Source organism: Schistocerca americana, chromosome X (assembly GCF_021461395.2).
Source record: "Schistocerca americana isolate TAMUIC-IGC-003095 chromosome X, iqSchAmer2.1, whole genome shotgun sequence".
Taxonomy (NCBI): Eukaryota; Metazoa; Arthropoda; class Insecta; order Orthoptera; family Acrididae; genus Schistocerca; species Schistocerca americana.
In genome coordinates this window covers 62,314,803-62,328,376 of record NC_060130.1, presented here as the reverse complement: position 1 = coordinate 62,328,376, position 13,574 = coordinate 62,314,803, and positions in this window count along the sequence as shown.

Sequence of the window (13,574 nt, the reverse complement as noted above, 5' to 3'; positions counted from 1 at the left end):
ACAGCAAGGGGTAACTATGACTCTCTTAAGGTATCCAAATGCCTCGTCAACAGGTGAAATACATCGGCAAACTCGAGAAGCTCCCGGCAGGAGTACTGTGATATACTTTAGGTTGACTGATAATGGCGTATCGATTCAGGTGAACTGGCCAGAATAAGATTAAAATGTGACTTTGGTAAAACAGGGAGCAACTGTCAGGAGTAAGTTTGACTCTCTTAAGGTAGCCAAATGCCTCGTCAACAGGCGAAATACATTGGTAAACTGGAGCAGCCCCTAGCAGGAGTACTTTGAAAGACATGATGTCGACAAATAATGGCGTATCGCGTCTGGTGAAAGGGGCAGAGGAAAATGGTAGATGTGACTGTGGTTTAACGGAGAGACACTGGCAGGAGTAACTATGACTCTCTTAAGGTAGTCAGATGCCTCGTCAATAAGCGAAATACGTCGGCAAAGTCGAGAAGCTCCCGGCAGGAGAACTGTGAAAGTCTTTATGTCAACAGATATTAGCGTATCGCTTCAGGAGAATTGGCCAGAGTAAGCTTGTAGATGTGCCTGTTGTAAAATGGGGAGCAACAGCAAGGGGTAACTATGACACTCTTAAGGTATCCAAATGCCTCGTCAACAGGCGAAATACATCGGCAAACTCGAGAAGCTCCCGGCAGGAGTACTGTGATATACTTTAGGTTGACTGATAATGGCGTATCGATTCAGGTGAACTGGCCAGAATAAGATTAAAATGTGACTTTGGTAAAACGGGGAGCAACTGACAGGAGTAACTATGACTCTCTTAAGGTAGCCAAATGCCCCGTCAACAGGCGAAATACATTGGTAAACTGGAGGAGCCCATAGCAGGAGTACTGTGAAAGTCATAATGTCGACAAATAATGGCGTATCGCGTCTGGTGAAAGGGGCAGAGGAAAATGGTAGATGTGACTGTGGTTTAACGGAGAGACACTGGCAGGAGTAACTATGACTCTCTTAAGGTAGCCAAACGCCTCGTCAATAGGCGAAATACATCGGCAAAGTCGAAAAGCTCCCGGCAGGAGTACTGTGAAAGTCTTTATGTCAACAGATATTAGTGTATCGCTTCAGGAGAATTGGCCAGAGTAAGCTTGTAGATGTGCCTGTTGTAAAATGGGGAGCAACAGCAAGGGGTAACTATGACTCTCTTAAGGTATCCAAATGCCTCGTCAACAGGCGAAATACATCGGCCAACTCGAGAAGCTCCCGGCAGGAGTACTGTGATATTCTTTAGGTTGACTGATAATGGCGTATCGCTTCAGGTGAACTGGCCAGAATAAGATTGAAAAAGTGACTGTGGTAAAACGGGGAGCAACTGACAGGAGTACCTATGACTCTCTTAAGGTAGCCAAATGCCTCGTCAAGAGGCGTATCGCTTCGGGTGAACTGGCCAGAATAAGATTGGAAATGTGACTGTGGTAAAACGGGGAGCAACTGTCAGGAGTAAGTTTGACTCTCTTAAGGTAGCCAAATGCCTCGTTAAAAGGCGAAATACATTGGTAAACTGGAGGAGCCCCTAGCAGGAGTACTTTGAAAGACATGATGTCGACAAATAATGGCGTATCGCGTCTGGTGAAAGGGGCAGAGGAAAATGGTAGATGTGACTGTGGTTTAACGGAGAGACACTGGCAGGAGTAACTATGACTCTCTTAAGGTAGTCAGATGCCTCGTCAATAAGCGAAATACGTCGGCAAAGTCGAGAAGCTCCCGGCAGGAGAACTGTGAAAGTCTTTATGTCAACAGATATTAGCGTATCGCTTCAGGAGAATTGCCCAGAGTAAGCTAGTAGATGTGCCTGTTGTAAAATGGGGAGCAACAGCAAGGGGTAACTATGACTCTCTTAAGGTATCCAAATGCCTCGTCAACAGGTGAAATACATCGGCAAACTCGAGAAGCTCCCGGCAGGAGTACTGTGATATACTTTAGGTTGACTGATAATGGCGTATCGATTCAGGTGAACTGGCCAGAATAAGATTAAAATGTGACTTTGGTAAAACGGGGAGCAACTGACAGGAGTAACTATGACTCTCTTAAGGTAGCCAAATGCCCCGTCAACAGGCGAAATACATTGGTAAACTGGAGGAGCCCCTAGCAGGAGTACTTTGAAAGACATGATGTCGACAAATAATGGCGTATCGCGTCTGGTGAAAGGGGCAGAGGAAAATGGTAGTTGTGTCTGTGGTTTAACGGAGAGGCACTGGCAGGAGTAACTATGACTCTCTTAAGGTAGCCAAACGCCTCGTCAATAGGCGAAATACATCGGCAAAGTCGAAAAGCTCCCGGCAGGAGTACTGTGAAAGTCTTTATGTCAACAGATATTAGCGTATCGCTTCAGGAGAATTGGCCAGAGTAAGCTTGTAGATGTGCCTGTTGTAAAATGGGGAGCAACAGCAAGGGGTAACTATGACTCTCTTAAGGTATCCAAATGCCTCGTCAACAGGCGAAATACATCGGCAAACTCGAGAAGCTCCCGGCAGGAGTACTGTGATATTCTTTAGGTTGACTGATAATGGCGTATCGCTTCAGGTGAACTGGCCAGAATAAGATTGAAAAAGTGACTGTGGTAAAACGGGGAGCAACTGACAGGAGTAACTATGACTCTCTTAAGGTAGCCAAATGCCTCGTCAAGAGGCGTATCGCTTCGGGTGAACTGGCCAGAATAAGATTGGAAATGAGACTGTGGTAAAACGGGGAGCAACTGTCAGGAGTAAGTTTGACTCTCTTAAGGTAGCCAAATGCCTCGTTAAAAGGCGAAATACATTGGTAAACTGGAGGAGCCCCTAGCAGGAGTACTTTGAAAGACATGATGTCGACAAATAATGGCGTATCGCGTCTGGTGAAAGGGGCAGAGGAAAATGGTAGTTGTGTCTGTGGTTTAACGGAGAGACACTGGCAGGAGTAACTATGACTCTCTTAAGGTAGCCAAACGCCTCGTCAATAGGCGAAATACATCTGCAAAGTCGAAAAGCTCCCGGCAGGAGTACTGTGAAAGTCTTTATGTCAACAGATATTAGCGTATCGCTTCAGGAGGATTGGCCAGAGTAAGCTTGTAGATGTGCCTGTTGTAAAATGGGGAGCAACAGCAAGGGGTAACTATGACTCTCTTAAGGTATCCAAATGCCTCGTCAACAGGCGAAATACATCGGCAAACTCGAGAGCTCCCGGCAGGAGTACTGTGATTTTCTTTAGGTTGACTGATAATGGCGTATCGCTTCAGGTGAACTGGCCAGAATAAGATTGGAAATGTGACTGTGGTAAAACGGGGAGCAACTGTCAGGAGTAAGTTTGACTCTCTTAAGGTAGCCAAATGCCTCGTCAACAGACGAAATACATTGGTAAACTGGAGGAGCCCTAGCAGGAGTACTTTGAAAGACATGATGTCGACAAATAATGGCGTATCGCGTCTGGTGAAAGGGGCAGAGGAAAATGGTAGATGTGACTGTGGTTTAACGGAGAGACACTGGCAGGAGTAACTATGACTCTCTTAAGGTAGTCAGACGCCTCGTCAATAAGCGAAATACGTCGGCAAAGTCGAGAAGCTCCCGGCAGGAGAACTGTGAAAGTCTGTATGTCAACAGATATTAGCGTATCGCTTCAGGAGAATTGGTCAGAGTAAGCTTGTAGATGTGCCTGTTGTAAAATGGGGAGCAACAGCAAGGGGTAACTATGACTCTCTTAAGGTATCCAAATGCCTCGTCAACAGGTGAAATACATCGGCAAACTCGAGAAGCTCCCGGCAGGAGTACTGTGATATACTTTAGGTTGACTGATAATGGCGTATCGATTCAGGTGAACTGGCCAGAATAAGATTAAAATGTGACTTTGGTAAAACGGGGAGCAACTGACAGGAGTAACTATGACTCTCTTAAGGTAGCCAAATGCCCCGTCAACAGGCGAAATACATTGGTAAACTGGAGGAGCCCATAGCAGGAGTACTGTGAAAGTCATAATGTCGACAAATAATGGCGTATCGCGTCTGGTGAAAGGGGCAGAGGAAAATGGTAGATGTGACTGTGGTTTAACGGAGAGACACTGGCAGGAGTAACTATGACTCTCTTAAGGTAGCCAAACGCCTCGTCAATAGGCGAAATACATCGGCAAAGTCGAAAAGCTCCCGGCAGGAGTACTGTGAAAGTCTTTATGTCAACAGATATTAGTGTATCGCTTCAGGAGAATTGGCCAGAGTAAGCTTGTAGATGTGCCTGTTGTAAAATGGGGAGCAACAGCAAGGGGTAACTATGACTCTCTTAAGGTATCCAAATGGCTCGTCAACAGGCGAAATACATCGGCAAACTCGAGAAGCTCCCGGCAGGAGTACTGTGATATTCTTTAGGTTGACTGATAATGGCGTATCGCTTCAGGTGAACTGGCCAGAATAAGATTGAAAAAGTGACTGTGGTAAAACGGGGAGCAACTGACAGGAGTACCTATGACTCTCTTAAGGTAGCCAAATGCCTCGTCAAGAGGCGTATCGCTACGGGTGAACTGGCCAGAATAAGATTGGAAATGTGACTGTGGTAAAACGGGGAGCAACTGTCAGGAGTAAGTTTGACTCTCTTAAGGTAGCCAAATGCCTCGTTAAAAGGCGAAATACATTGGTAAACTGGAGAAACCCCTAGCAGGAGTACTTTGAAAGACATGATGTCGACAAATAATGGCGTATCGCGTCTGGTGAAAGGGGCAGAGGAAAATGGTAGATGTGACTGTGGTTTAACGGAGAGACACTGGCAGGAGTAACTATGACTCTCTTAAGGTAGTCAGATGCCTCGTCAATAAGCGAAATACGTCGGCAAAGTCGAGAAGCTCCCGGCAGGAGAACTGTGAAAGTCTTTATGTCAACAGATATTAGCGTATCGCCTCAGGAGAATTGGCCAGAGTAAGCTTGTAGATGTGCCTGTTGTAAAATGGGGAGCAACAGCAAGGGGTAACTATGACTCTCTTAAGGTATCCAAATGCCTCGTCAACAGGTGAAATACATCGGCAAACTCGAGAAGCTCCCGGCAGGAGTACTGTGATATACTTTAGGTTGACTGATAATGGCGTATCGATTCAGGTGAACTGGCCAGAATAAGATTAAAATGTGACTTTGGTAAAACGGGGAGCAACTGACAGGAGTAACTATGACTCTCTTAAGGTAGCCAAATGCCCCGTCAACAGGCGAAATACATTGGTAAACTGGAGGAGCCCCTAGCAGGAGTACTTTGAAAGACATGATGTCGACAAATAATGGCGTATCGCGTCTGGTGAAAGGGGCAGAGGAAAATGGTAGTTGTGTCTGTGGTTTAACGGAGAGACACTGGCAGGAGTAACTATGACTCTCTTAAGGTAGCCAAACGCCTCGTCAATAGGCGAAATACATCGGCAAAGTCGAAAAGCTCCCGGCAGGAGTACTGTGAAAGTCTTTATGTCAACAGATATTAGCGTATCGCTTCAGGAGGATTGGCCAGAGTAAGCTTGTAGATGTGCCTGTTGTAAAATGGGGAGCAACAGCAAGGGGTAACTATGACTCTCTTAAGGTATCCAAATGCCTCGTCAACAGGCGAAATACATCGGCAAACTCGAGAGCTCCCGGCAGGAGTACTGTGATATTCTTTAGAATGACTGATAATGGCGTATCGCTTCAGGTGAACTGGCCAGAATAAGATTGGAAATGTGACTGTGGTAAAACGGGGAGCAACTGTCAGGAGTAAGTTTGACTCTCTTAAGGTAGCCAAATGCCTCGTCAACAGGCGAAATACATTGGTAAACTGGAGGAGCCCCTAGCAGGAGTACTTTGAAAGACATGATGTCGACAAATAATGGCGTATCGCGTCTGGTGAAAGGGGCAGAGGAAAATGGTAGATGTGACTGTGGTTTAACGGAGAGACACTGGCAGGAGTAACTATGACTCTCTTAAGGTAGTCAGATGCCTCGTCAATAAGCGAAATACGTCGGCAAAGTCGAGAAGCTCCCGGCAGGAGAACTGTGAAAGTCTTTATGTCAACAGATATTAGCGTATCGCTTCAGGAGAACTGCCCAGAGTAAGCTAGTAGATGTGCCTGTTGTAAAATGGGGAGCAACAGCAAGGGGTAACTATGACTCTCTTAAGGTATCCAAATGCCTCGTCAACAGGTGAAATACATCGGCAAACTCGAGAAGCTCCCGGCAGGAGTACTGTGATATACTTTAGGTTGACTGATAATGGCGTATCGATTCAGGTGAACTGGCCAGAATAAGATTAAAATGTGACTTTGGTAAAACGGGGAGCAACTGACAGGAGTAACTATGACTCTCTTAAGGTAGCCAAATGCCCCGTCAACAGGCGAAATACATTGGTAAACTGGAGGAGCCCCTAGCAGGAGTACTTTGAAAGACATGATGTCGACAAATAATGGCGTATCGCGTCTGGTGAAAGGGGCAGAGGAAAATGGTAGTTGTGTCTGTGGTTTAACGGAGAGACACTGGCAGGAGTAACTATGACTCTCTTAAGGTAGCCAAACGCCTCGTCAATAGGCGAAATACATCTGCAAAGTCGAAAAGCTCCCGGCAGGAGTACTGTGAAAGTCTTTATGTCAACAGATATTAGCGTATCGCTTCAGGAGGATTGGCCAGAGTAAGCTTGTAGATGTGCCTGTTGTAAAATGGGGAGCAACAGCAAGGGGTAACTATGACTCTCTTAAGGTATCCAAATGCCTCGTCAACAGGCGAAATACATCGGCAAACTCGAGAAGCTCCCGGCAGGAGTACTGTGATATTCTTTAGGTTGACTGATAATGGCGTATCGCTTCAGGTGAACTGGCCAGAATAAGATTGAAAAAGTGACTGTGGTAAAACGGGGAGCAACTGACAGGAGTAACTATGACTCTCTTAAGGTAGCCAAATGCCTCGTCAAGAGGCGTATCGCTTCGGGTGAACTGGCCAGAATAAGATTGGAAATGAGACTGTGGTAAAACGGGGAGCAACTGTCAGGAGTAAGTTTGACTCTCTTAAGGTAGCCAAATGCCTCGTTAAAAGGCGAAATACATTGGTAAACTGGAGGAGCCCCTAGCAGGAGTACTTTGAAAGACATGATGTCGACAAATAATGGCGTATCGCGTCTGGTGAAAGGGGCAGAGGAAAATGGTAGTTGTGTCTGTGGTTTAACGGAGAGACACTGGCAGGAGTAACTATGACTCTCTTAAGGTAGCCAAACGCCTCGTCAATAGGCGAAATACATCTGCAAAGTCGAAAAGCTCCCGGCAGGAGTACTGTGAAAGTCTTTATGTCAACAGATATTAGCGTATCGCTTCAGGAGGATTGGCCAGAGTAAGCTTGTAGATGTGCCTGTTGTAAAATGGGGAGCAACAGCAAGGGGTAACTATGACTCTCTTAAGGTATCCAAATGCCTCGTCAACAGGCGAAATACATCGGCAAACTCGAGAGCTCCCGGCAGGAGTACTGTGATTTTCTTTAGGTTGACTGATAATGGCGTATCGCTTCAGGTGAACTGGCCAGAATAAGATTGGAAATGTGACTGTGGTAAAACGGGGAGCAACTGTCAGGAGTAAGTTTGACTCTCTTAAGGTAGCCAAATGCCTCGTCAACAGACGAAATACATTGGTAAACTGGAGGAGCCCTAGCAGGAGTACTTTGAAAGACATGATGTCGACAAATAATGGCGTATCGCGTCTGGTGAAAGGGGCAGAGGAAAATGGTAGATGTGACTGTGGTTTAACGGAGAGACACTGGCAGGAGTAACTATGACTCTCTTAAGGTAGTCAGACGCCTCGTCAATAAGCGAAATACGTCGGCAAAGTCGAGAAGCTCCCGGCAGGAGAACTGTGAAAGTCTTTATGTCAACAGATATTAGCGTATCGCTTCAGGAGAATTGGCCAGAGTAAGCTTGTAGATGTGCCTGTTGTAAAATGGGGAGCAACAGCAAGGGGTAACTATGACTCTCTTAAGGTATCCAAATGCCTCGTCAACAGGTGAAATACATCGGCAAACTCGAGAAGCTCCCGGCAGGAGTACTGTGATATACTTTAGGTTGACTGATAATGGCGTATCGATTCAGGTGAACTGGCCAGAATAAGATTAAAATGTGACTTTGGTAAAACGGGGAGCAACTGACAGGAGTAACTATGACTCTCTTAAGGTAGCCAAATGCCCCGTCAACAGGCGAAATACATTGGTAAACTGGAGGAGCCCATAGCAGGAGTACTGTGAAAGTCATAATGTCGACAAATAATGGCGTATCGCGTCTGGTGAAAGGGGCAGAGGAAAATGGTAGATGTGACTGTGGTTTAACGGAGAGACACTGGCAGGAGTAACTATGACTCTCTTAAGGTAGCCAAACGCCTCGTCAATAGGCGAAATACATCGGCAAAGTCGAAAAGCTCCCGGCAGGAGTACTGTGAAAGTCTTTATGTCAACAGATATTAGTGTATCGCTTCAGGAGAATTGGCCAGAGTAAGCTTGTAGATGTGCCTGTTGTAAAATGGGGAGCAACAGCAAGGGGTAACTATGACTCTCTTAAGGTATCCAAATGGCTCGTCAACAGGCGAAATACATCGGCAAACTCGAGAAGCTCCCGGCAGGAGTACTGTGATATTCTTTAGGTTGACTGATAATGGCGTATCGCTTCAGGTGAACTGGCCAGAATAAGATTGAAAAAGTGACTGTGGTAAAACGGGGAGCAACTGACAGGAGTACCTATGACTCTCTTAAGGTAGCCAAATGCCTCGTCAAGAGGCGTATCGCTTCGGGTGAACTGGCCAGAATAAGATTGGAAATGTGACTGTGGTAAAACGGGGAGCAACTGTCAGGAGTAAGTTTGACTCTCTTAAGGTAGCCAAATGCCTCGTTAAAAGGCGAAATACATTGGTAAACTGGAGAAGCCCCTAGCAGGAGTACTTTGAAAGACATGATGTCGACAAATAATGGCGTATCGCGTCTGGTGAAAGGGGCAGAGGAAAATGGTAGATGTGACTGTGGTTTAACGGAGAGACACTGGCAGGAGTAACTATGACTCTCTTAAGGTAGTCAGATGCCTCGTCAATAAGCGAAATACGTCGGCAAAGTCGAGAAGCTCCCGGCAGGAGAACTGTGAAAGTCTTTATGTCAACAGATATTAGCGTATCGCCTCAGGAGAATTGGCCAGAGTAAGCTTGTAGATGTGCCTGTTGTAAAATGGGGAGCAACAGCAAGGGGTAACTATGACTCTCTTAAGGTATCCAAATGCCTCGTCAACAGGTGAAATACATCGGCAAACTCGAGAAGCTCCCGGCAGGAGTACTGTGATATACTTTAGGTTGACTGATAATGGCGTATCGATTCAGGTGAACTGGCCAGAATAAGATTAAAATGTGACTTTGGTAAAACGGGGAGCAACTGACAGGAGTAACTATGACTCTCTTAAGGTAGCCAAATGCCCCGTCAACAGGCGAAATACATTGGTAAACTGGAGGAGCCCCTAGCAGGAGTACTTTGAAAGACATGATGTCGACAAATAATGGCGTATCGCGTCTGGTGAAAGGGGCAGAGGAAAATGGTAGTTGTGTCTGTGGTTTAACGGAGAGACACTGGCAGGAGTAACTATGACTCTCTTAAGGTAGCCAAACGCCTCGTCAATAGGCGAAATACATCGGCAAAGACGAAAAGCTCCCGGCAGGAGTACTGTGAAAGTCTTTATGTCAACAGATATTAGCGTATCGCTTCAGGAGGATTGGCCAGAGTAAGCTTGTAGATGTGCCTGTTGTAAAATGGGGAGCAACAGCAAGGGGTAACTATGACTCTCTTAAGGTATCCAAATGCCTCGTCAACAGGCGAAATACATCGGCAAACTCGAGAGCTCCCGGCAGGAGTACTGTGATATTCTTTAGAATGACTGATAATGGCGTATCGCTTCAGGTGAACTGGCCAGAATAAGATTGGAAATGTGACTGTGGTAAAACGGGGAGCAACTGTCAGGAGTAAGTTTGACTCTCTTAAGGTAGCCAAATGCCTCGTCAACAGGCGAAATACATTGGTAAACTGGAGGAGCCCCTAGCAGGAGTACTTTGAAAGACATGATGTCGACAAATAATGGCGTATCGCGTCTGGTGAAAGGGGCAGAGGAAAATGGTAGATGTGACTGTGGTTTAACGGAGAGACACTGGCAGGAGTAACTATGACTCTCTTAAGGTAGTCAGATGCCTCGTCAATAAGCGAAATACGTCGGCAAAGTCGAGAAACTCCCGGCAGGAGAACTGTAAAAGTCTTTATCTCAACAGATATTAGCGTATCGCTTCAGGAGAATTGGCCAGAGTAAGCTTGTAGATGTGCCTGTTGTAAAATGGGGAGCAACAGCAAGGGGTAACTATGACTCTCTTAAGGTATCCAAATGCCTCGTCAACAGGTGAAATACATCGGCAAACTCGAGAAGCTCCCGGCAGGAGTACTGTGATATACTTTAGGTTGACTGATAATGGCGTATCGATTCAGGTGAACTGGCCAGAATAAGATTAAAATGTGACTTTGGTAAAACGGGGAGCAACTGACAGGAGTAACTATGACTCTCTTAAGGTAGCCAAATGCCCCGTCAACAGGCGAAATACATTGGTAAACTGGAGGAGCCCCTAGCAGGAGTACTTTGAAAGACATGATGTCGACAAATAATGGCGTATCGCGTCTGGTGAAAGAGGCAGAGGAAAATGGTAGTTGTGACTGTGGTTTAACGGAGAGACACTGGCAGGAGTAACTATGACTCTCTTAAGGTAGCCAAACGCCTCGTCAATAGGCGAAATACATCGGCAAAGTCGAAAAGCTCCCGGCAGGAGTACTGTGAAAGTCTTTATGTCAACAGATATTAGTGTATCGCCTCAGGAGAATTGGCCAGAGTAAGCTTGTAGACGTGCCTGTTGTAAAATGGGGAGCAACAGCAAGGGGTAACTATGACTCTCTTAAGGTATCCAAATGCCTCGTCAACAGGCGAAATACATCGGCAAACTCGAGAAGCTCCCGGCAGGAGTACTGTGATATTCTTTAGGTTGACTGATAATGGCGTATCGCTTCAGGTGAACTGGCCAGAATAAGATTGAAAAAGTGACTGTGGTAAAACGGGGAGCAACTGACAGGAGTAACTATGACTCTCTTAAGGTAGCCAAATGCCTCGTCAAGAGGCGTATCGCTTTGGGTGAACTGGCCAGAATAAGATTGGAAATGTGACTGTGGTAAAACGGGGAGCAACTGTCAGGAGTAAGTTTGACTCTCTTAAGGTAGCCAAATGCCTCGTTAAAAGGCGAAATACATTGGTAAACTGGAGGGGCCCCTAGCAGGAGTATTTTGAAAGACATGATGTCGACAAATAATGGCGTATCGCGTCTGGTGAAAGGGGCAGAGGAAAATGGTAGATGTGACTGTGGTTTAACGGAGAGACACTGGCAGGAGTAACTATGACTCTCTTAAGGTAGTCAGATGCCTCGTCAATAAGCGAAATACGTCGGCAAAGTCGAGAAGCTCCCGGCAGGAGAACTGTGAAAGTCTTTATGTCAACAGATATTAGCGTATCGCTTCAGGAGAATTGGCCAGAGTAAGCTTGTAGATGTGCCTGTTGTAAAATGGGGAGCAACAGCAAGGGGTAACTATGACTCTCTTAAGGTATCCAAATGCCTCGTCAACAGGTGAAATACATCGGCAAACTCGAGAAGCTCCCGGCAGGAGTAATGTGATATACTTTAGGTTGACTGATAATGGCGTATCGATTCAGGTGAACTGGCCAGAATAAGATTAAAATGTGACTTTGGTAAAACGGGGAGCAACTGACAGGAGTAACTATGACTCTCTTAAGGTAGCCAAATGCCCCGTCAACAGGCGAAATACATTGGTAAACTGGAGGAGCCCCTAGCAGGAGTACTTTGAAAGACATGATGTCGACAAATAATGGCGTATCGCGTCTGGTGAAAGGGGCAGAGGAAAATGGTAGTTGTGACTGTGGTTTAACGGAGAGACACTGGCAGGAGTAACTATGACTCTCTTAAGGTAGCCAAACGCCTCGTCAATAGGCGAAATACATCGGCAAAGTCGAAAAGCTCCCGGCAGGAGTACTGTGAAAGTCTTTATGTCAACAGATATTAGCGTATCGCTTCAGGAGAATTGGCCAGAGTAAGCTTGTAGATGTGCCTGTTGTAAAATGGGGAGCAACAGCAAGGGGTAACTATGACTCTCTTAAGGTATCCAAATGCCTCGTCAACAGGCGAAATACATCGGCAAACTCGAGAAGCTCCCGGCAGGAGTACTGTGATATTCTTTAGAATGACTGATAATGGCGTATCGCTTCAGGTGAACTGGCCAGAATAAGATTGGAAATGTGACTGTGGTAAAACGGGGAGCAACTGTCAGGAGTAAGTTTGACTCTCTTAAGGTAGCCAAATGCCTCGTCAACAGGCGAAATACATTGGTAAACTGGAGGAGCCCCTAGCAGGAGTACTTTGAAAGACATGATGTCGACAAATAATGGCGTATCGCGTCTGGTGAAAGGGGCAGAGGAAAATGGTAGATGTGACTGTGGTTTAACGGAGAGACACTGGCAGGAGTAACTATGACTCTCTTAAGGTAGTCAGATGCCTCGTCAATAAGCGAAATACGTCGGCAAAGTCGAGAAGCTCCCGGCAGGAGAACTGTAAAAGTCTTTATCTCAACAGATATTAGCGTATCGCTTCAGGAGAATTGGCCAGAGTAAGCTTGTAGATGTGCCTGTTGTAAAATGGGGAGCAACAGCAAGGGGTAACTATGACTCTCTTAAGGTATCCAAATGCCTCGTCAACAGGTGAAATACATCGGCAAACTCGAGAAGCTCCCGGCAGGAGTACTGTGATATACTTTAGGTTGACTGATAATGGCGTATCGATTCAGGTGAACTGGCCAGAATAAGATTAAAATGTGACTTTGGTAAAACGGGGAGCAACTGACAGGAGTAACTATGACTCTCTTAAGGTAGCCAAATGCCCCGTCAACAGGCGAAATACATTGGTAAACTGGAGGAGCCCCTAGCAGGAGTACTTTGAAAGACATGATGTCGACAAATAATGGCGTATCGCGTCTGGTGAAAGAGGCAGAGGAAAATGGTAGTTGTGACTGTGGTTTAACGGAGAGACACTGGCAGGAGTAACTATGACTCTCTTAAGGTAGCCAAACGCCTCGTCAATAGGCGAAATACATCGGCAAAGTCGAAAAGCTCCCGGCAGGAGTACTGTGAAAGTCTTTATGTCAACAGATATTAGTGTATCGCCTCAGGAGAATTGGCCAGAGTAAGCTTGTAGACGTGCCTGTTGTAAAATGGGGAGCAACAGCAAGGGGTAACTATGACTCTCTTAAGGTATCCAAATGCCTCGTCAACAGGCGAAATACATCGGCAAACTCGAGAAGCTCCCGGCAGGAGTACTGTGATATTCTTTAGGTTGACTGATAATGGCGTATCGCTTCAGGTGAACTGGCCAGAATAAGATTGAAAAAGTGACTGTGGTAAAACGGGGAGCAACTGACAGGAGTAACTATGACTCTCTTAAGGTAGCCAAATGCCTCGTCAAGAGGCGTATCGCTTTGGGTGAACTGGCCAG